The 24,492-nt window shown below is 36.6% G+C and overlaps 1 protein-coding gene across 26 annotated transcripts in view; it reads right to left on the reverse strand.

The window, feature by feature from the left end:
* TBC1D5 (TBC1 domain family member 5) overlaps nt 1-24,492 on the reverse strand; it is a 315,378-nt gene that overhangs the window by 217,801 nt on the left and 73,085 nt on the right. The window contains exon 1 of one of the 26 annotated variants that reach the window (XM_065051496.1): nt 3,542-3,841. The exons of the other annotated variants lie outside the window; for them this stretch is intronic. The gene's annotated coding sequence lies outside the window, so the exon portion shown is untranslated. Of the gene's footprint in view, nt 1-3,541; nt 3,842-24,492 lie in introns of those variants that run through there. 26 annotated transcript variants of the gene reach the window in all.

Raw genomic sequence — 24,492 nt, forward strand, 5'->3', positions numbered from 1 at the left:
CTCTGTAACCTATCTGAGCTTTCTGTGCATCTCTGATGAATTCAAAATTAAATTATGCTCATCACTTTCTGAGCAAAGGATCACTATAAATCCAGCTCAGAACTAAAGTCAATGAGAAGAAAAAAAAAATCACAGGAAAAAACTTTCATGGATGCAAGAATCGTGTAGGCAGTTTCAGAACAGCTCTTGACTAATCTTACTAATCATTTATATAGATGTTGACCTTCCTTAGCTATGGCAGCAAGAGCTAAATCTGAAAAAGGGAACTAGAGATGAAAAGAAGTCTCTTTCTTATGTACTTGTCTCCTTATATGATACTTATTCTTTCAACACATGGGCCATTTTTGTAGACAATTTGACAGCATGTATTAAAGGTTTATCATATGCTTTTCATATTCCCTTAGAGAATTACAACAAAGTACACTTGTATTCAGCAAAGACAAGTTTTCCTTCCAGAAGAATTGCAACCTGACTGTTCTGTTCGAGAACAACCATCCTCTGGCAGCAGATTGTTTCTTCATTTTGGTATTTCAATGCCTACCCCGTACGGTTTTGCTCAATCATCATCACAGGATGGTGTGGATCGCACCTTTCCTGATGAACAAGAAAGCCGTGCCTTACATGTGAAAACAAATGTAATAGCATTAACATTTCCAAAATGATTAGTTTAGGTTGAGCCATTTCTCCCACACAGTGCTATAAACTAACTAGGTCTGTTCTAATACACGCACTGATAGAGGCTGCTTATTTGATGAATGCCATTTTATTACTCATCTGCTATGAATCTTGCTGCTTCTTCTCGCAGTTCTCTTGGTAAGAATCCCACTCCTCTTATTTGAAGCCCCTGTCTGCATAAACAGTGAGCTTCACTCTGATGCTCCTACATGATTAGCTGGTGTTCACATTTCCACTCCCAGGGTTATCCACACTGCCTAATTTAGGGTGCTTTAAGACTTCTAAGTCAAATTAGACTTTATAGACTAAAATGAGATGCTGAAGCTGCTTAGACAATCCAGGAGAGAAGCAGGTGCCTTTGTGGGGGAGATTCGGTGCTCCTCAGTCTGACACCTAAGGTAGATCTGGTGAAATGGTCAAGAACTGAGAAATGACAGTATGTCACTGTTGGCTGCACTCACTATCAAAGCATCCACAACATATTTTACCAGTACTATGGTTTTTGCACTTCTCCTTCAAAACCCATTTATAAAGTCAAACACAAAACCAGAATTATTCTGGAAGCTATAAACGGGACTGATATTCCAAAGAAAGGTAGCAAGCAAAGCTGAAGCCCTGCTAGGCACCGCAATAAACTGGAAGAGATGATTCAAAACTCTCTAATGGCCGTAAGAAAGCCTTAATGCAAACACACTACTTTTATTATGTTCCAAAAGAAACAAACAAAAATTCTCAATGAAAGATTGACTCCAAAGAGCACAAACTATTTTAAAAAGAAAATTCATGCTACTATATTTCAGAAGCCTTTTTAAAAATTTTTATTTATTTTTTTTAAGGAATGTTATAAACCACAGTATTTGAAAATGGGGTAATTTTGTTGCATAAGCAGCCTTTCTTAAAGAACATTTCAATGACCCAGTTATGTCTCTGTTTTATTTTTATAATATTTTTATATGAACTAGGATAAGGCTGCAGTTAAATGCTGTTCTTCAATTTATTTTTCCATCTGCTTTTAGCTGCAGGATAGCATATTTTATCACATTTGATATACAGGGTCAAAGGAACAAAAAAATTAACCCTGTATTTTTGCATAAAATGTATAAATAAATTCTGATGGTGCAAGCTCAGCAAGTAGAATATTTTTACTAGTACTATCTTGTGTTAATGTTTTTGTAATCACTTATATTTCACCCGCTAACAATTGAATGCAGTTTTCTATGTTATTAACACAGTTCTACAAATCATAGGGAAAAATCCAGTATCTGAGCAAAAGAGGATAAAAGGTCACATTTTCAGAAGGTAATCTTTTCACACATACAAGAGGCAATAGGCCAAGTCACTTAGCTTTTCCTAGCTAATCAAACTGCACAATTTCAGCATAGTGGTTCTTTTTAGATGTAGGTGGTGATAAAATGATCCTCGGCTTGGGAACATGTCCAAGATACATACACACTCCCAAACACCTCCCCCTACTCACCCCACCTCCAGTTGATTTGAACACAGGCATATTTATCAATACTTTTTAAGGTAGCAACCATGCTGATGGGGACAATTATGAAACAAGTGAGAGGTCACAGTAAACCCAACTCAGAGTATGTGACCAAAGTTACGTGGGGAGAAAAACGAACTAGTGTCAGCATCAAGCATCTGTTGCTGCTGGTGCACGGACAAAGTGAGTCCCAGAACAAGGAGGCAGTTTCGTAGATCTCCTGTTTGTCAAGTCGCCCACTGAAGCAAGCCTTGAAATCAGTGTGTGTACTGCAGCCATCTGCCTACTTTTCACTAGCGAAACTCTGACTCTTACAATTTCCTTGGAGCCATGGTCAATGTCAAGAAGCAGGTACAGTTCTGATGATCGTGCATGTTTTTTTCACTTGGCAAGGGGACAAAAGGAAGGAAGAAGGAAGACAGAAGTATATAATTAGATTTAAAAAAAAAAAAAGGGGATTACAGGAAAAGGATCTTCATTTATTCAGGTATATTATACCCCAAAGGGATTAAGCTATCACGGTCCCAAAAAAGCAACCAGAGAAAACAGAAAGACCAGTCTGTCACAAAGAAAAAGATGTAGTTACTTTGCTTTGTAAGACAGAGCTTATGAACTGACCTGGACTTCAGAAACCTGTCTCTCCTCTCTCCCCTCCAGTGAACGAAACCAGAATAGTTCAAATGATCTATGATAAAGTGGATTTAAAAGCTCAAATACTCCCAAATCAGTACTTAATGACCAACAACCACCACGCTGCTAAGCTCCATTGCTGATTAGTTTCACTGTGCAGAATCTCCATAGATAAAGCCACTTCCATTTCCAACATGGTTCATGCAACAGCTCATGCGCACATCTACTGAATCTTTACCTGTTTCAAGCCTCTTTTTTTTTTTTTTAGACCCCACATATACTTGCTTCAACTTGTACTATACAATCTTGTTTACTTACGTACCTTCTTAACTTTTTCCCTGTTTCACTTGAGTCATGTATCTACTTGCATTTCCTGTTCTTTCTCAGGAACCCCAAAAATTCCAATAGAGACTTTTTCTTTGAAGAATTCTTCCATCCTTCTCTCTCTCTCTTTTTAATCTTTCAAAATTCAGAAGAGGTTTCCCTTATTCTCACTTTATTTTTCTTTTCTCTCACGTCTTAAAAGGGAATATTTAAATGAGAACCCCAAAATATCACAAGGTATGATTTACATATGTGTGTGCATGCCTTACAATGTGGACTGCCCTGCACTAATTCCATTAAAACATCCTTAAGCGGACAGACACTTTGCATACAGAACTAATGAACCTAGTAAGATATGGTTGTGTGATGAAGGTAATGCCGTGTCACCAGTAAATATTAACAAAGAACTGGAAAAGTACTCACATATTGGGTGAAGACATATCATATGATTTCTCCAGAACTACAGAATTCTGAAAAAGCTCTGTTAGCTTTCACATTTAAATGCTTGCTGGGTGTGGTAGAGGCGCATATGTGTATACACACACGTATTTTAAAACCAACAGTCAATGAATTGATTTCCTGGGATTTTCAGCCCTTTGAAACCACAGATTTTGTGCAGAAGTCAACATTTTTACAACTCAGTCAGGTCTTTCCCCTCTGAAACAACTGCTCCAGACAGTACTTTTTGCAGATAAAAGAGACGTTGCTCTTGAAAAATCTTATCTACAACATATAGAAAAAAAGAAAAAAATGTCAGGTTACCATCACGTGGGTAGTCTAATGGATTCTAACTTTAGAGAAACAGAAGAAGCATTATGTCTTCTTCTAAACATAAAGAATGCACCTTTTGGAGTTAAACTCAATATTTCCATACAGCATATACAGAGTAATCAACAAAATTAGTGAAACGTTTCAAACTTTTTATTCCACAGAATAACCTGACGAAAGCAGACCACTCACTAATAAAGTGCAACTTAATAAATCATGTGAAATCTTATTTTGTTCAAACCCTTACTAACTCCTAGCACCATCTGTTACCATCAAAACTATATGACAAGATATGATATATAATTAATAGGTAAACAACAATCTAATTAAAATGGACAAATACTCCATGTTCCTGCCATTTGGGAGCTCTAATTACAGACTAAATTTTAAGCTTGAATTAAATATTTAAGCTGGAAAATTAACTTTCCTTCTCGAGCCTTGAATACATTAATACAGATATGTGAAGCGACTTCCTGATGGGAACTTAAACATGTAATTTAGTTTCATCAAAGCAGTTACTAATTGTTAAGCAGCAGTACCTTACCATATGTACACAATAGCTATTTAGAGCCGAAAAGGTGGTTTTAAAGTACCCCTCTGCAACCCTTTCCTGACATAAATATAAAATGTATATACAGCACAGCAGTTTACACTACACAGTGAAAATAAATTACATAGAGACTTCAGCTTTCAATGGGTCTTAGCATGCATAAGTCTGAATAGATCTGGATAAACAAATGCGTATTTTTGCTGCTGAAGAAACTAAAGAACGTCTAGAAAAGTTAAGCTATTCTTACATTCTCCTTACTTGAAAAACTTAAGAGGAAAAATATGCAATTTGCCCAAGCTGTCTAGCAAAACAAAATGGTGAAAAAAACAGGTATTTCATCTAACTGAATAAGATGATTCAGATTTTCTTAAATACTAACATCTAAGAGACAGAAATATGAAGAAAATGGAGACCAGCATTACACAAAACAACATTAAAAGGTTCCAAGTGTGCAAGTGGCTAAAATTTATCTCAAATTAATGCACCACAATGGATATTAACATTATTGTATTAGAAATCTAAAAAGTACACTAACATAGGTATTTGGAATATTTGCATTCTGACCAGTACTCAGATGTCAGGTGTTTAACAGTGCTGACCACTCAACAACAGACTTCAATATTTTAGAAAAAAAATCTCTGTTTTGTATGCAAACCACAATGCTTTCCAAATACTGCTGAGTCGAACCTACTTGCAAAGCATTTTCTTCATCTTATGGATACAGAAAGTGAGGCACAAGGATGCTGGGTGACACCCACAACCATATGTCAAGGCTTCAACGGTGTAAAATACTCCACGTATATGGAACGCTATACTTTTCTGTGTTCATGTGGAACTTAAGGGAGTGTGTACAAAGATTTCAGTACGTTTTTGGTCAGGAGTTGGCTTTTACAGGCTCTTGTGGCTTGAGTCAGTGATATACATGAAACAAGAATCCAGCTTTCTTGATCGTCAATATTCTCTTCTAATCCTAATGTTCTCCTTTCACACAACAGAAATACATTACACTTGCTCTAATTTAGATTCAACTGCAGAAAAGCAAGACATAATGTTAAGACAAGTAGTGCATTTTCCTTTTTAAGTATCTTTGAGAGGGTATGTTACTTTTACAAGTGAGGAACAGAAGATAATGAAATGTTATCCATCCATTTAACCTTAAGAATTTTATTTTCAGTATAAATACAAATGACAGATAAATTACCAGGCCATGACTTCATCAGAGGATTCAAGTGACATCAAAACCAAACCTCATGAGCTATTTCTCATGATGTCACTACAAACCCCCAAGGGATTTCTCATTCTGTAACTCGGAACATGGCAGCTTCTGAATTTACGTAGTTCATAGACTGGAGTCCCAGAATATGCTTCAGGACCTACTGTGCTTCCGCTGCTCCTTCACTGCTATCTTTTGTCTCATTCCTATCATACAGTTATATTTTTACTCTTTACCCACGACAAAAGTACAAGGGCAGTTTACAATAAGCTGGTATTTTCAGTTACACAGACCCTGATATTGTTCTTTACACAGAGCTTTAGACCTGACTTGTATTATGTAAGCAAAATTTACATTTTAAATGTACTGAATCTCTTAAATATTATAAGCCACTTATTTTTACAATAGCCATGTCTTCAACATACTTTCATAATACAGTCTGTGAAGCTACTTAAAAATGATTAAATAATTCCTTGGCAGTAAAAACAATGAACATCTTCAATCCTGGACAAAGCTGACTTGGAGCTTAGATACTATAAATATCTTTTAGAGCCTTCCTTCTGTGAATTTCACCCATGTCTGTCCATCCATCATTTTCTCTTTGTTTCTTTTCATCAGTACTCCTGAGCTATCTAGCTTTAGGTGGGCCCACAGTTTATGTTTCAGTCTGTATTTTCCAAGTGATTAGAGTAGGTACTCTATATAACATACATACACTCTTCCGTTAGGTGCTGTAAACACGCATTGACTCCTCTAGCCGCACACACTTAATTCATTTGGCCAAGCTAACTGGACAGGAACACTGCACAATTCAGTCATTTCAAAGTGGAAACACCAAACCATGCTGATGAGAGCAGGAAAAAAACAGTTTTCTCCAAGCCCAACCAGGGAACCAAATGCAGACACCACATGAATATACTTCTTGTGGTGGACAAAAGTCATGACAAAGATATGCTCCACTACCTCACAGCCATTAAAATTTACCTTCTTTTAATGAGAGTTGGTTAGGCTTTGAATCACACCCTGATTAGAGGGAGAGACTGCTGGTAGGCAAAACTAAGTACCAAGTTCTGGGGAGCGCTGTTGTTCCCCCTGCAGTTCAAAACACAGCCGTATTCTTTCCAGGCCTATTTATAGACCATATTGTACTGTACATGTGCCACGGATCCTAATGTGAGGAAAATTATATAGATATTCAAAGCATGACATATTGATTCAACATATTGAACGGATTGTTTTTTCCTCTATTTATTTAAATGATTATAATAGTTTATAGTGAGCTTAGCCCTTGAGACAGATGGTTGTAAACTCAAAATTTAAGTTTTAAATAACTGTATTAAAATGAAGTAAATTATTTTATCCACCCTCCTCATTAGAAGGAGAATGAATTTATCTAAACACTGTCTTTAACCCTCTCCTGAGTTGTTTGTGACTATTTATCAAAGAAAGTGAACTTCCTAAACTGTTTCTGCTGATGAATTCGCAACTCATTGACAGGAATTTTAAAATATGTCTCATTAAAATGTGTCCGATATGCATAATGTTTTTTTTTACATTGTGATGGGCAAAAGTAAGCTTGGTTTTAGGGCAAATAAGGGAATTCTACAATTATCCATTTTGAAAAGAGCTTTAAACTGTAAGTCTACAGTTTATATATCTTCTAATTCTTTCCAAGAGAAAATTTCTAAATTGCCAGGCACAAAAGCATGAAGTAAAAAACTCTGCCAACTCATGCAAGTGAATGAGACAGTTTTCCCTTAAAGACTACAGCTCTACAAGAGTTTTCTCTGTGAAAAATACTGAATTATATTTAACATACAAGAGCTTTATCCCTTTCTATCTCCCTATTTTCCGAGCATCCCTTTTGTTCTTTCCCTCTTAGCTCTCTGTCATTGCACCTTATGATAAGCTCTGAGTTTCACTGCTGGACAACATCAAAGACCAGATCATTTTACAAGTCACTCAGTATTTAAATATGGTAACTAAGCTTCATGTCACTAACTCCATTTGTTTAATTTAATAAAAAATATGCACTGATAAATGTGTTACCCATTCAGGCCTGATGATCAGCCCGAGATCTGTACAAACCAGTTTGAGTTCCATTAGGTACTTCTAAGAGATTCACAAAAGGTGGATTTATGTCAGCATTGGAAATTACTCAATAGGGGCAGACAGGTAGGAAGAAATAGTTAATGCTGAGGACCAATGTTCAGGCAATGTATCTTTTAAGAGGTTTTAATTTGGACTGTTCAGTGCCAAAAGCCCACTAGCAGCTGTTTTAAAAGTAGTTCATTTACACGCTGCTGGTAGGAACTTCTGATTTAGATTAATCCAGAAGAAATACATTTTCCCAATGCTGGCACTACTCTGCAGTATGAACACAAGCACAGTGGGGACAATCTGCTTCAAAGATACATTCCTGATCCAAACTAAAATGTTAACCTAGGACCACACCAGGAAAATCAGACCTGCCTTCAATTTAACTGGTTACTCAAGGGTGCACATAAAGGTCCACTGAAACGTTTTTTAGGGAGCCTGCAAGCAGAAAGAAGCATCGACACTTGCTAAGTTAAATCCACAGGTTCTCATGCTATAATGCTGCTGGGTAAAGAACATCTTACTTAAAATACCACTGGTCTCCCTTCATCTTTGCTTTCAGCAGGCGGCAAGGTAAGCACACGGCAGGTCCATGAGGAGAGGTCAATGACCATTCAGGGAGATGTCAGACCATGAAAGGTGTCAATGTTTTTTTAAGTCTAGCAGTTCCAGACTTAGTAATGGCTGTGAAAACTGTTAGAGTAATACTGAATCAGAAAGTTTATGTGCATGTGTTTTAGGTGGGATTTTTTAGTCAGCTGGTTGGTTGTTTTGGTTTGGGTTTCTTATTTTTCTTCTGTGTGTTTGGATTTGTTTTGTTTTTGTGAATGAAAACTAAAAAAAAAAAAATTTAGGAAATCAGATTCAGTGAGATATTCGAAAGAGATGGAACCTTTTTTCTTTGGTATTTAAAGGCACTTAGTAGATGCAATGACATACTTTAGAGTAATTCTGAAGAATCTGTCCTGTTAAACTAATACACCAAATTTGAAATTTTGTAGTGAAGTTATACTTTCACTAAGTAAGATGACAAAAGAAACGGTAGAAAACTTAAAGAGAGCAACTACAAAAAGAATTAAGGTGGTGTGCTATCCTATTGCTTTTTGAAGCTGTTCTATTTTTCTATTTTTATACAAATCATCTTAAGGGCACCAAAATTATCAATAAACTTTATTCACAAAATCTACCAGTCTCCCCTCCTAGCCTGATTTCATACAATCCCACAAACGTCAACTGGTTTTATATATCCTGTGGTAAATCCAGTGACAGACACTGTGCAGGAACCGAAGTTTAGAGCATTCACGTTCCCTATAAGAACAAATATTTCCTTTCTCTTGTTTACTATGCCATACAATTTATAACATTCTATTATATGGTGTCACTCGGAACATACAGTACTCATTTCATTTGATTAAAAAGTGTTTGAAAACATTATATCACATTTTAAAATACAGCCTGCATGTTTGGTTCCATTTGTGATATCCACAAATACAACAGATATTAAGAGTGTGGAATGCATCATGAGCAGATTATAAAACAAATACTTTGACCAAAACCACAGGGCATTCTATGCCTTCAATCAAACCACAGCAATTAATATGAAATTCTAAATAGAGAATATAATGCCACATAAATAGCATAACAGCCAAGTCCTGTCTAAGAAGCCATATGTTTTTTCCCATTGTTCAAAAAAAGGAGATGACTTCCCGTCACTTATGTTTCTGATTAGCAAGGTGATTTATGCCACAATCACTAAAAATGCCAGCAAGTGAATGAGAAAATGCATAGTGACTGCACCAGATGTGCACAATAAACAGGAATCCCATTGTAATCTCTGGTACTTAGTTTATATGAAGGTAATGTAAGAAACACTCTTGGATATGGCAAAGTCACTCTTTTTTTACATTTGACTATAAATGATATGAAATAAATTGTGTGTTTTATACTTTATGGCATGCATACATTGATAAATTAGGTACAGTTTTGTATCCCAACTTATCTACAAGACAAACCTGGCTAAGATCATGGGGATTAATTGCTTCAGAAGTGTGAAATGCAGCTTTTCCATTCTTTTCTGCACACTCAGTGAAGAAACAATGATTAATCACTGTTTAACTATTCTCTTGAGGATCTACAAGATTGCCAAAGCAGGACTTATCCTCATAAATCCAAAAAACACAGGTTTAGATTTGTTGCCAACAACTGAAAGAACACGAACTTAAAGCCATTCGTTATCAGATTAAAACAATGTCAAGGCTTTAGAACCCCCTACCAGTGCAAAATTCTTTTTAATCTGTACGTAACAATGGGAATTGAATGATCAAATCAGATTTGAGAAAAATCTATGTATTTGTATAGGTGATCACATCCCCTGTTATCAGAAGTAAAACACCCAGGTAATAATAAAGCCACTTGCATTACTCCAGCATAAGAAAAGCAGCATCTTTAAACAAGAATGTTGCAGCTGATATTAATGCTCAGTAAATAACAAAAAAACCAAACAACTCAGTTAAAATTGCACCAATTTTCACTTGTTTGCAACAAATCCTACTTACGTGTATAAATAATTTGTTTAAATGTTTGAGAATTTGTTTAGTCATCTATCCTGTTTCATACAAGAATGTACTGATACAGTGCTTTACGTTTGTCTAGCTTTATAATCAATATTTAGTAAAAATGTTCTTTAATAAATAGCTTACTATAGACAGATGACGTGATCATGTGAGAAATGCAAAAATTACCTTTTCAAAACTTCCTCCATTTAAAGAAGGTATTTATAAAAAAGCTAAAAAATTATCAACAGCATCAGAGGAGTGACAGCCTGTTCTAAGAAGACCCAGTTTTGAAATTTTAATACTTCTCCCTGTGCCTGTAAAGGGACACAAGTCCAACTAATGTCAAACTCTTTCTAACAAGCCACCCAGAAATTAAAAAAAAATAAAAAAAATAAAAAAAAAGAAGGAAAGAAAAAAAACATTAAATGATGTAAAAAGAGGAAAGAAATGAACGTTTCGTCCTTCAGTGTCAGTAGCACACAGACTGCAGTGGGAGAGAGGAAACTGTCTTGGAGCTGCCAAAGCCCCAGGAGATGCAGGTGAACCCCTGTTGCTGCCCAGTGCTGGTGGCCCGCAGCTGTCCCCACCACCTCAGCAGTGGCCTGTGGCCACCACTAGCCAGGTCTCCACGGTGCCCCAGGGCTGCCCCAGCTGCTCTCCTTCCTCTGCTCTGCTCAGCACTTTGGTTTTTTTTTTTTTCCCAAAAAAAGTAAAGGCTTAGAATGTCTCCTACAGTGCCACTGGGGTGCCCACCCTGGGGACAGTGCCATCACTTAATGTCGCTGCACATCACCGAAGCAGCAAGCTTAGCCATTAAAACTGCGGTGCTGGAATTTCAGTATTGTACTTTAAGAGCCACTTGCTGCAGAAAATCCACAATATGTAAGGAATTAATTCTATATTTCTATAAAAGTGACAGTGAGCCAGAGGTCACCAGGAAGGGAAGTTAGCTTCAGTGCAAGGACAACAAGAAAAGAGGAGAGTTTAATGCAGACACTGTGAGCTCACACTCTGCACTGGCTGAAATACTGGCTAACTACATGAGAGGTAAATGCTCATCTGGATTACCCTTTCAATTGCAGCATCACTTCGAATTTTCTGCCATTTCTCTTAGTTTCACAAAAGGGAAGACCTTGATTCAGTCCCAGCTCAGTGAAGGTGTTTACAAGCTTATTATCTTGCTCAGGGGAAAAAAGAAAAAAAAAAAGGGCAAAAAAAAAAAAGCACTAAGTTTGTAAACTCATCAAATTTAGTCTGGAGCGTTCAGGCTTCAGGCAGTAAAGGAAATGCTTAACTGGCATTTCAGCTCCTTTTTCAGAGCAGTTCCTGGGGAGGAACAGTGTCCTCAGTCAAACCCCTCCGTACAACAAATACTCACTCCTGTTTGTGAAGCACTTAAAGATTTCCAACTACAGACACTAACCAGCCTATGTTTACTAGGAATTTCACATTTAAGCAGACCAATATATACTTTTGTCTGCTCCAAGAAACATCTAACAAATATTATTTCTACTGTTGTCCATTGTTATCTACTTTCTGACATGAGGTACATGGCTTGAAAGACAAAACCGACTACACGATGCATCCCTTGACTACAGCAAGAAAATAATGCACTGCTAACTTGGTCATTGAACAGAAGTCTTTACAAACTCATATATACTGAGGTTAACTGCTCATAAAAGTGGTTTTAACTACAGATTTTAATCTTATTTACCTAGCTGTTATTGAAAACTATTCTTTCACCTTCTCTCCAGATACATAACTTCCAGTACCTAAATAGGAAGAGTGCTAGACTACAATTATCGTGATGTTTGTAATTTATGCATTACTAGTTTTAGGTCTGCTTTAAACATGTTTCATCGCACACTGGAATGTGAACACTGTAACATGTGTCATCCTCCATATTAACTTCACAATATGAGTGAGGGGGAAGAAAAAAATGAGGATACCCAAGAGTTATGGATCCTGATGCTACCAGAGTAATTTAAAAATGTAGAATAAGATTCTGCTTTGCAAATGGCTAACATGCAATAAAATAGCTGATCTTACATTATTAAATTTAATGGATACACTTTTTTATTAGAGGCACAGTATATTTCTGACAAATTTCTTATTGTAAATTATAAGCATGAATGGCACATCTGATTACATATTTAAGTCTTTGAAATGTAGTGCCTGATGCATCTGTCTATGTAACTCTTACTGTATGTTGATCACAGCAATAGAAACACTTTTAACTACCTTCAGCCATCTTTTTCTTGTTGTCTAACTACTGTAGTAACTTTCCCTTCCGTTAGACTAGTCAGCAAAACATTAAAGGTTCAGAAATAAGGAATATATAACATTACGAAACCAGTTTTGGAAACACTTATTACTTGAAAAACTCCTCCTAATATTCTTGCAGCAATCAAGAAAAACAATGTATGTACTGATGTTGAAAGATATCAGCTGCTGCAATAGTACATGGTCACTTCAATCCTTATTTTAAGAGTACTCTTGGCAATGTTGCTTCTGAGAGACGTTCCCATTGCAGTAACAACACACTTCTTTTTTTCTCTGCCATTTTCATTTAAGTAAGAGAAATTGTGCTGAGGAATGCAATCTCCACTACTCCTCACTCCAACTGGACTTACAAAAGGCACTGTACCTGGGCATAAAGCCTACGATACAGGCTAAGTCTTGGGAACTCTAAAAATTTCAGGATGAAACCGTTTCTTACGACCCTTTTCCTTGGACATGAAGGAGCCTTCCACAGTAACAACCATAACAACCATGTTCCTCTATATTCCCTTTCTGGACGACTCCCAGACTATAGAATCAGCTTCCATAGGAAATAATTTGAAACGAGTTCCATTGCTTTCCACATGACTTATTTGTCCCTCTTCTCCCTACCATTCTTAACTTGCATACAGACATATATGTACACGAAAGAGACACCAAGACACTGCAGCATAAATTTTACTACTCCTCTGAAGAGAGATGAGAACAAAAACCTTTAACATGTTTAATGAAAGAATGTTTGCCACAAAACCTTCTTTTAAGATACAATACAGAACCAGAAGCTCACATCTTAGCTCCTTAAGCAGGACCCCCGACCTCTCCACACATCTTTGTGACTCAGTCTCTCACTGAGACCTCTCAGGTGAGGTTGCATAGGCCTCATCAGCTTTCACGGGGACCAGTGCCGTGTCGTACCACCCTTCAGGAGTCACCCCCAGCTCTTTGCAAGGCTCAACTGGTACTGAATGCTCCAGAGCATCTTTGCAGCAACACACATGACAGTATCACCTTTTTCAACAGGAATCAAAAGCATTTATTTGTCTCCACTGAACACAATATGCACTACAACCTAGCTGCTGAATGACACCTCTGCTCTCCCACACATCTTGTCACCGAGGCACAGTTTTCTATGACAAGGTCTCTTTTTTTTTCTTTTTGGTACACCAGACAGAGATCTCTCAAAGCCAATCAGAAATCATGAAACAAAATCACAACAAAAACTAAGTTTTAGCCAAAAGCTTCACTGCCTTCTGTTTCAAACACAAGGAACATTCCTTGAATTCGGCATCATCTAGCATTGACAGATGGAAACACATACCTACAAAAAACATACCCTTCCCAGGAAAGTCAATGAGAGAGAACCACTCCATATAAAAATGCTAGTAATTTTAATAAATGGCAATAAATAGGGATATATTATTTAAAACAGTCATACTAAGAAATATTGCTGGGGTGGAAAGTACCTTGATATTTATTAGTCAGGATGGGATAAAAATCTGTAGTAAAGAACTGCATGAAATACAAACGCTTACTGTATAGCAAACAATATAATCTTTACTAGTACAATTGCATTTGCGAAAATGAAGCATTCACATAGATGTGTATATACATATACTCTTTGTTGTTTTTTAAAAAGAGGCACAACATTCAATTTTTCTCAAGTGTTTAAAGTAGGTAGCGGTCATAATCTCAATAATGAGAAAACAGGAAGGAAGGAAGGGAGGGATGGAGGGAGGGAGGGAAGGACTGCAACGTTTTCTAGCTTTTCAGCTACTCAGAGTCATAAATTGAATTAATAAAGTATTCATACAACACAAACTTCTGTGTTTTGTTCATAATAGAATCATGACTACAGAAATGCTTGAAAGCCAAAATATCTTAAGAGCGTTATTTCTCACACCTTTTGACTCAGAAGGCTTTATCATTTTCATCTACAGGTCTTACATTTCATCCTTATCTTTATCCTTATCTTTTATCTTACAAAAGTTCTCTGACGTCACATTTCTAAACAGAAAAGGAATGATGCAGATGAAGCTGAATGTAAACTTCTGCATCACTAATGATCCACGTTTCACCACAGATCTAGACAACTAGATGCACAGTAACCAAGACAGAGAGAAACCAACAGCACTTGGTTAGTGCCCACAGGGTTAATATAAGGTATTTAACTTCTAAACAAAGTGACATTATCATAATTTCTTTCCAACTTTTTTCACAATTCTTTTTTTAAAATTATTATTTATTGATGCCTAAACAGTAGTAGAGATTCTTGGAAAGTCTAGTTCTGATTGTGTAACGTTGTGGTTTTCAAAAGCAAAGCAGCTGCTCTCTCCAAATTTCTTTCAGAATTGTCCTTCTTGAGTTTGGAAGGAGGGTCACCAGACCAAGGAATAACTGGGAACGCTACCTGAATGAACCAATGCTTTCCATCAGGAAAGGAATGTCACTGTGATCCATGGCCAAGGAAAATTTCAGTGGTTATATCTTTTACTGAAGCAAAAACATAGGGGTTCATACTACTTGTGGAAGCACACTTGAATTGCATAGATCTACCTTTACACCAAAAGGCTGGCTGAATGTGGAAGGCTTGGTCCCTCCTGCCACCACAAAACTAATGGATGGATACTATCCTGAGCTGGAATTACAGCTTTACCATTATTATTTTATCGAAGTCAGCAACAGCAAGAGCACCAAGGTACAATGATCAAAGGTTTATACCGGTTTCAGCTGCCTATGGAAAAAATCTTGGATGCTTCTACTGAAGCTAGAACCTGTGCTAATGCATGGCTGAGTTACTTCCCTAAAACAACAGAAGCAGAAAAGGCACGGAGAGATTCTAACAGGTTTAGGCTCAGAGGTTAAGATTGTTCTTATTCCACTAGAAAGCAATGGCAAAACAAATATATTCCAAGGCAATCATCTGTGTGTCCTGCAATAGAGAAATGAATTCTCAAGGAGATGGTAAGGAAATCAAAGCCAGCCTGATCACACAAATATACAAAACTAGCAAAGAAAATGCAACAGAAAAAACCAGTGTCTCAAACCAGGCCTAGAAGTCGTCACTACTATGGGTTTGATACTGAATGTCAAAGTTTCCAAACCAAAAATTCAAGATACGCAGCTGGAACAATTTTATTCTTTTTTATACAATTTCCTTTTCTCCCCATGTGATCTGACTCTTGCAATCTGAATGAATACATGTGCAGTGAAGGATTAACACAACACTGATTTTTTTTCCCTGTTTAAATAATTCTGTGTAGGCAACAGAATTTATTGGTATAAAGTAGGATTTATGGTAATATATTTCCTCTTCAAGACATAAATAAGATTTCTTAATAGTTTTCTGTAATTCATTTTCATATAGTACCACATTCTCATACATTTACTAGCATAATGCATCTGCTAGAATAGCAATTGCATACCCTGCACACTATTTTAAAAACTCTTCAATACTAACAATCTGCTAGAAATATTATTATCCCTCTTCTTCCACAATTCATTGTCTACTTCTTGCAGTCTTTTATCTTCCTACAACAACAAACAAAACTAAACCAACAAACAAACAAAACAAGGTTTCAAACAATATGAAAGCTATCAAGCTAGAAAAGTAGAATGTTATACTGAAATAATTATCTGAAAATTTAAAGAAGGCAACAGGTCTTTATATTTCAACATTTCCCCTTATTGCATGTTGCATCGCCTTCATTTTCTGAGAAGTTAACTTTTCAGTCTCTGGTGGTGATAATTAGAATACGAACTGCACATATGTCTGATTTTTCAACATGGACAGAAATTATGTAATTATTCAAATTATATCAGAATTTATATTCAGAAAATTGGTTGTCAGTCAGAAGTGTCTTCTTTATAAAATGACAAAATGACTGCACTAAGAGCAGATGAATTCTAGCATGAATATCCACTCACAGAATTCTCTCTTCTGTTATCACATTCTTAACATTTTAGTTATCTTTGCTGGACTACCTCCGCCTAGCAAGCCCTAGGAATGTATTTTTTTTTCCACCGCAGATAAGAGAACTAAAAGAGATCACAACAAAGAGTGGGATATATGTCAGACAATGAAGGACTTGGTTGCAACTACATTTTAAAATTTCAGCTGCCTAGTACAATATCAATATGCAGAAAAAATATTTTCCATAGATTTAATGCTGGTCACCTGAAATACCCCTTGAGAGTCTTAAAATTCAACCAATCCTGACGGCAGTGCCTTTTTCAGAAACTTTCCTTAAGGAGAAAAACACCCACAAGTACAGGTAGAGTTCAGAGGGCACAACTAAGCTAGAAGTTATTTTGCTATTGCTATCCATGTAGGAGTTGTACAAATGTTCCAAAATACAGAAACAGACATATCCATACATATGCACGTATAAAAGTTATTGTCAGTGTATAAGTTACTACTATCCTGAGACTGAAATAATTTATGTAACATCTGTTTTCATATTTTTTCTAATTTTTTCTAATTAACATGCATATTTAATGCATAAATGCTCAGACCACCTATTTTTCTGCTGATTTTGTCCCTTTCCTAAGTCATGTGTTCCTGTGGGGGGCTCGGCATAGATGAAGCATTAAATTTGGTTGGAGGAATAGTGGGTGAATAGTAAACAAAATATTTTGGACTATCCAAAAGAGGAAAGTATGCTAAGAAAATAATCTAAAAAATCTGACACAATGGGTTACAACATACAAGTAAAGAGACTTCCCAGAGAAATACAATCTTCTGTTCATGCATCAGAAGTGGAATGCAAGTGAACCCCCCAGCTCTGCCCAAGACATTAAGTCAAGAGTTTAGCCTCTAAACTTTCAGTATCTCGACTTTCAGCATGTATAGAAAAGCAGAGAGTAAAACTCTAAGCTTGTGCAAAACAAATTTAATGATGCCACAGTTGTGATTTTTTCATTTCTCATTGCCAATGCTATAAATATTCACTTGGTGCTAGACATTACAAAGCACTGTAAGTCCACTATATCAGAAACGCACTAAATGTTGCCATTATATTGTGTTCTTACTCAATATCAAATGGTTTAGGTTAAGCTAAAAAACTAAAACACTGAGGAGAAAATGAAGTCAGGGGAGTGGAAAGAATTTCTCTCTTTACATTTACAGAACTAGGGGAGAAATAGCATATGTTTATACAATCGAGTTCTTCCTTAGTAGCCCTTAAAACTGTGAATACGTTTTCAGCCATCTTTCTCCTACTGTCTTGTTGTTACAAATCTAAAACGAAGAGCAATAAAAGCGCATGCCATCCTTTTCTGTATATATTCTACATAAACACTGGTTTAGCTGTACATCATCTACGTTTGTGTGAATTTAAAATCCATAATGCAATTCAAAGCAGAAGAAGAGGTGGGGAGGGAAGCAGGAGACTCTTCTTGTATCTGTCACATCTTTTGTTTTGCTATTCATGGCAGAAGTCTACTCATCCCTACAGATGGCAAGGCCTCCCTGGCCAAGCCTAAACAGACCCATTTGTGTCCTCCTGGGCCTGAAAGTCTCTCATGCCTAAAGTTCAGATATTCCTCAGCTTATCCTATTTTAGCCATTATGAACAGAGAGACATATTACTCATTTGCCAGCTCATCAGTGAGCAGAAGACAGGATCAATGCCTATATCACTTGTTAGCCTTAACTATCTCCTCTCAGCACCTTCTCCCTACAGGTTTCATCAGATGCAAAGTTCGAAAGGCAATCACATTCCCCATACAATCACAGGACACCAGTGACTGGCAAGTGATCCAACAAGAAGCCCCAAAAGGCAGCACATCTCCTACCATTAAGCAACCTCTTTGTTAACTGGTGTGAATGGCACATCAGTTAAATGCAGAAACCATTAATCTTTCTTCTCTTTAGCCCCTTTGCAACCTCAGACATATATTTTAAAATAGTAACCTTCTTAATTGCTGTGAAAGAGAACAATCTGTCTCTGTGGTCTCCAAATCAGAAGTCAAACATGTTAAATTCCTTTTCAACACTCTTAAAATATATTCAAGCCTCGAGCTGAAATAAGAATCCTCTCAGCATATAATAAAAATTAGGAATATGAACTCTCCATTCATACCTGAACAGCAATTTGCCACATTTTAATATTACAACTAAAACAAAGTGCACCTGATGAAAATATAAGTACTGCAATCTCATGCCTACAATTATTACAGCTGGAGTGGACTTCAGTGAAACTGAAACCTGGGTCTTTGCCAGTATTTATATGGAAGCGCTTAGCACCACACATTCTGTGAGGAAACTGGACATTTAATACAGCCCAAATCTCTGCAACACTCCTATTTCTTCAGCATTCTGTTCATATCCTCCAAACTGAAACACTCTGAAGTTCTTTTGAGCTTTCTAAGCCTGTTTCATTACCTTTGTATGTTTTTTAACACAAAGAATGTTACAGGCTTGAATCCTTACAAATGCAGATTTGTAAGAAGTGCAACCTGGGATTTATTAATGCATCCAAACCAACCATTAATCCTCACAATCTTTCCACAGTTACAAAGCACCCCTTTGTTTCAAACTCCTCTTCTGGCTTGGCCAGATTGCTTCTTCAGTAACACTGCTGAAGGAGCCTGTGGATGGCTTCTTCACCAACCCGAAAAGCCTGGTCCTCCCCTTCCAAACCTGCCCCTATCACTTTGGTGAAAGACTTGACCACCAAGCCCCTCTTCCTCAGACAGAGCAGATAGAATCCCACCCCTTTGCTTGCCTGATGTTGGACACACATTTGCAAGGCTTTATGAAGCACCTGCTTTTATCACCACTGCAAATTTCACTGCTCTGAATTTGAACTGCAAGGTATAGGAAAAGATTTTCAGTAAAAATTTTCTCAGATACCACCCAACTTTTTTTACATCATAAGTCAACACTTCCACTATATATTAAGGAGGCATTGTTATGGTCACTATCAATGAAACTATCAAAACAAAGTCTGAAGCACTGCAGTTTTTCCTCAGTTGCCAGAGAATAAAGGGAAACTTCTGTAAATGCAGAATTGCTTCTCTAGTGTAATTTTTTGAGGGAAAATATAGGAGGAGAAGATAGCACTACATGACGTGGCCTAATGTTGAGTTAGAGGAATTTCTAACAGCTTCCATTTAAATTATATAGAATCTCAAGTATTCAAAAAAACATGTCTTTAGCACTTTAAATTTTACCAATAAATTCTGAACTAAAACTTCATTAGCTTTGAAAAGATCTAAATTATTCTACTGTTACCATTGTAACTTCTGCACATGAGCCAACACTCACAGTTCCCATTGTACTCATCATTAATAATAATCTGTATATTAAATAAACAGGTAGACTGAAGACAGCTTCCCAGAAACCTCACTGACTTTTCCCTTTGCTAATTCTAGCAGCCCAGAGACACACACTCACAAAAACTGCAAACATTTCAAAACAATTTAGCATGTTGCTAATAAGAGAGGATAGGGTCCACATGAAGTCCTTAACGGGTGGCTGTAGTATAACACTCTTGTACATGATTTTGTTTATAAGCACTATTCACCTTCGTCGAGCTCTCTGCAGCGCAGAACAGCAATCTGACTGATACATCCCGCAGGTAAAAATGCTGTGATATCCCTTGCGTAAACTCGTACAGCTACATTTCAGAAACACAATTTTCATCAACAGGGAATCAAGTCCAAACTAGCAATTTATATCTTATTAAGAAATTTCTGACTACGAATTTGCCTCAATTCTCTCTGTCAGTTACATTTATAACTCTCAGGTCAGACATTTGAGGATACTGTGCGTTAACAAAGGGCTGAAAAACCTCTGGTTTTGCCAGTGCTAGCATCGTCTGCAAGCTCTATAAACTGCTGCATTCATTCAACTACTAAAGAATGCCTTTGCAACCAGCTGTCATAGATGTTTTTTCTATGGAAGCAAGGTTACATGCTCACAAATTGTAGGACCAATCTACAAAATGCTTCAAGCATATGCACACAAAAAATAAATCTGTAAAGTGAAATTAAGTTTCCAAAGCACATCAGTTCCAGAAGTCCATATAAAGATTCAAGAATATCAGGTTAAAAGGCACCAAGCTGCCTTGATTATATCCAGTAGATTAACAAAGAGCTATCATCCCATCTCTATTTACCACCTCTACGTGCAAAGGTTGAAACTGTGCATTACAGAGCACCAATTATAGAAAGAAGCATCACATTTTTCCAACTATGTATTATACTTCATTTTGGGACATGACTCCACTTTTGGTCACTGTGCATTTGGTGTACATTAGGTTTGCAAATGGAGATGTGAAAGCTGCACATTTAATATTGAATGTGTGACTGCCTGGTCATCGAATCAAAGAGATTCACCAGTGTAAAGACATGAGAACCTGTTTTAATAAACTCTGTATGTTTCCACCTCTTACAGTGCCTTTAGCATCTGCTTAACAGGTGGTTGAAGCAATCTTAGATGTGCAAATAAAAAGGAGCCCTGAACAAAAAGTTTACCCTCCAACCACAGGCTTTTGAAACCTCTGATAAGGGTACCAGGTTTAGCAGAGGAGAAATTACTTCACTCTTGTAAACAGACTGTAATCATTCCTTTCTGCCTTCTCTCCATGTCCACCTAAATTTCTTATGGACTTGCAAGGAAAAGTGTCAACATATTTGGCCTCCTGATTCTCAGGCACCTGTAGTACTGTGTATAGAATCTCCTACATCTCTCTTCCCTAGGAGCACAGCTCTTACTGAGAACAGTAACCTTGCTATAAGCATCACAGTCCTTCTGGGGACTCTAAATCCGTCATCACAGCCAGGTCAAGTTGGAGATTTTTCTGCATTCCTCAGCAAACCAGAATCATACTGGATATAAGACATGTAAAATTTAACTTCTCAGGTAAGCAGTGGATGAAAACGTACAATAGGAGTCCTACTTCTTCAATAAATCAGAACAGAAACAATTACAAAAAGGCCTTATCTGAGAAAGGCGGGGAATAGGTCCGCAGCTTTTGATGTTCAGCCCTTTCAGTTGTGAGGGGTAGGAGAAGGATCACAAACTTGATGCTGGTAGCGAGGCTGAGGAGAAGGTGGAAGTTCTGCAGGCTCTGTTTGACGGCATATTCATACAGGGAGGATGGCCTGCACTGAGCACACTATTGTCAGGTAGCTGGTGGATTAACTACTTATTTTTATCAGAACTTTTTGTTTTTCCAATTTCCACTTTTCAAAATCAATTACTGAAAGTTTCTGATATACTAAACATCTTCAACCTTAACTCACTTGTCAGAAGTGTGTTTTCTACCTGCTGTATTTTCAAAACACATCACGAAAGAAGTAACAAAATCTTTGAAGGTACATGGGAACAACCTCTTCCAGTGCCAGATTTCAAGTAAAAATGGATTAATGTGGCCATCTTGAGCACAACACCATGCAGAAAAATACCACTGTTAGTTTGTTCAAAACCTCTGAAGCATCTATCAAAATATGGTCACACTCTGCGAGAGAATACATGCATTTAAGTTACTGAAAAACATGATGACACCAGCAGTTGGAAAGACAAACATGTTCTATCAAGTTATGTGCATCATCATAATCTGTTTTAAGAGATACTGTCCAGAGCTTTGGTGTGCAGAGCTTTGCTTACTGTCACGCCGGCCTTTGACCTCCACAACACTACAGAAATATTTTGCTTTTTAATTTCTCTACCACTTTCACAGTATGAGACTATGTTTCTTTTTTTGTGTTCTGTCCTGATCAATACTCCACATTGTAAGGGGGTCACTAATTCAGTCCAGCCTCTTGGTGAGCCGACTTAAGTCTTGAGAGCCAACTTAAGGTTTGAGAGATGGCACTGGTAAGCTGCATGTCCCCAAAAAGCATATACAAAGCTTGCATCTTTACAATGATTTACTGAACGCAGCAGCTCGTTTTAATAAAACCATCCCAAAACATAAAATTGATTGAACCAACTGCTGTGCAGGGCATACACAACAGCTGATCAAAATCATTCAAGATTTTTATTCCTATAGAATATCTCCAGAGCTCATAGAGTTTTTCCTACTTTATTACTTCTGTTCTGATACATAACTCACTTAGGCAAGCAGAAACATTAAGGCTGATATTTGTTCTGATATTTTTAATCAGAAATTTAGATAAATTGCAAATAATCTCACACATGAAAAGCCAAACTAGAAGGCAAATATACTTGATAATCACCAGTAGTTTTAATAATGTAAAGACTACTATCTTTCCAATTATCACTCTTCAAATGATAAAACATGCCTTGACTAATTGTATCTCAGAGAAGCTCAGAAATACATCACACAGGTTACTCTAAAGGCCACAACATTTCTTTCATTTCAAAAAGTCTTAATGGATAAATTTATAATAGCATTTTAATATAAAAAAGAACATGGTGCTTTAAAAAGGCAGCCAAAGATGAAAACTTTTTCCAAACTGAAAACATATCATTGCTAACTTTACTTTCCTTACAGAAAATATCACCGATAAGAATTTATCTATTTTGTTGAGCATAACAAAAAGTTCACCTTTTCAGAGTGTGCTACATGAAGCTTTGCTTGCCTTTTATATAGCAAAGTAATTTTATGGTATTGTGTCACAATGAAGGACAAAGATAAGCCAACTGTTTGGATTCCTCTCCTTTATGTTGTGGCTTTGATCACTAACAATGCTGCGTGAACAGCCAACAGAAGGCTGACATTTCATAAAATATGCAGTGATAAAAACTAATACTGTAGCATCTGGGAGCGATATATAAAATGCAGAAATACACCTAATAACTGTGATCTTAAATTACAAGTTACTAAAAGCTAAATAAGCAGCATACCTTAAAGAAAGAGAAAGATTAAGACAGGATTTTTGTGTTTGTACTTCTAAAAAACAAATTTAAAAAAATTAATCCGAGATATGCTATCTATTATTCTTAACAATACCTCTGGTTCCCTTGGATCTTAAAAGCAGCCTTGTACAACAGTGCTTTTTTGCTGTATCATTAGGTATCAGCACAAGCTAAACACATTATAAGGCTTCTTTGTGCTGTATTAACGCTTTAATGCTTTGTGAAGTCTCCTTTATTGTCTCTTTTAAAATATCAATCACACAAAATAAATATAAAACATGGTGACTAACTTCACTGTTATGGGAAAAGCTGAAGCTCTGCGATGACCAAAATAAGCAAAACTGCTTCCAATAAGCTGCATAAATTAAGTAAATCTCAGAACAGAAATTACATTATTTTCATTTATTTACCTTAAGAACATTAAGAACACAGAAGACAGGCCACATAAAACGGAGGATTACATCCTAGAAAGTAGTGAATCCCTGAAGAACTTAAAAGTCAAAGTAAATAACCAACTGCTTTTTTTTGCTCTTACTATGTTGCTGTAGCTAAGAAGCTACACACAAACCCTGGGTGCATTACAGGGAAATATATGGTAGTACTAAGGACCTGAAATTATCTGCACATATGGCATCACTGGAATGCCATAATCAGGCCTGGTATCTTAAATTTAAAGGAAAGTTGAAATTAAAAGGGCCCAAAAAGGAGTTACGAGGATAACAATCAGGAAAACCTTCTTGTTATGATGTGTGTCTGAGAGATACAAAATCAGTATTTAGTTTATTTATGATAAGATTAAAGGTGACTTGAGATCTGCAGATAACTATACGTGGAAAAGATGTAACAGTCAATAACTCTCTAATCGAGCATAGAAAAGGATAGTAAGAGACAGTTACTGCAAAGCAAAACTCAGACAAATTCAGTCTAGAAATACAACATCTTAACTATTACATCAGGTTAACTATGGACATAATGCATCTCCTCTTGTATCTTAAACATCAAAGGCTAAAGGTGAAGTAATTATTTTGGTTAAGAAAAATATTAAACCTTTATCTTGTATTATGTCAAAGACGGAATGGCTAA

This window comes from Columba livia, chromosome 2 (assembly GCF_036013475.1).
Source record: "Columba livia isolate bColLiv1 breed racing homer chromosome 2, bColLiv1.pat.W.v2, whole genome shotgun sequence".
NCBI lineage: Eukaryota > Metazoa > Chordata > Aves > Columbiformes > Columbidae > Columba > Columba livia.